Raw genomic sequence first — 791 nt, forward strand, 5'->3', positions numbered from 1 at the left:
TTGTCAGTCATGGATGAATTCAGGTACCTGATCTTAGAGCTACGTAACTGTTGTTTTACTTAATTTCTAAGGCTTCTATACTCAATTAGACTGTCTAAGTCGAATGTCTTCCTGAATTTCCGGTGAGCTTTGTCTCTTCTACCCATCATTTTCAGAATGTCGTCAGTCATCCATGGTACACATCGTTTTTTATTTATTCTTCGAGTAACATAAGGCGCATGTTTGTCATATAAGTCAAGAGTCAAATTTTCAAAAGTCTCTACCATTTCATCAACTGAAGTTAAGGCTTCAATGTAATGCCATGGAGTCTGAGCTACATCAGTCAAAAAAGCTGGTTCATTGAAATGTTTAAAGTCTCTAAAAGTTATGAATTTCTGTGCTGGTTTTGGTGGCTTATGAGAGAGCACACAGTGAATCAGGTCATGTCCAGAAATAGCTGGGACTGATATTTGTCCTGTGTGAACAACCTCGATGGGATCACTAACTATGATAAAATCAATGAAAGTGTCAGATTCATTTGTATGGTGAGTTGGATCAAGTGGTAGAATAGTCAAGTTGAGGCACTGAAATATGTTAGTGACCTGATAATAGTCAAAGTTGCGATTAGTCATGTTAAGGTCAGTGTTCATATCACCCATGACAAGGACACGGCTATAAGATGGCATAAGAAAAAGCAATGCATTTTCAAAATCAGTAAATGACCGATTTTCGGGGAACGATAGCAAATTCCAACAAGTAATCTATTTGATCTGGACAGAGATAATTCAAGGAACATGAATTCTGGTCTAGCA

The sequence above is a fragment of the Nilaparvata lugens genome, chromosome 3 (assembly GCF_014356525.2).
Source record: "Nilaparvata lugens isolate BPH chromosome 3, ASM1435652v1, whole genome shotgun sequence".
Taxonomy (NCBI): domain Eukaryota; kingdom Metazoa; phylum Arthropoda; class Insecta; order Hemiptera; family Delphacidae; genus Nilaparvata; species Nilaparvata lugens.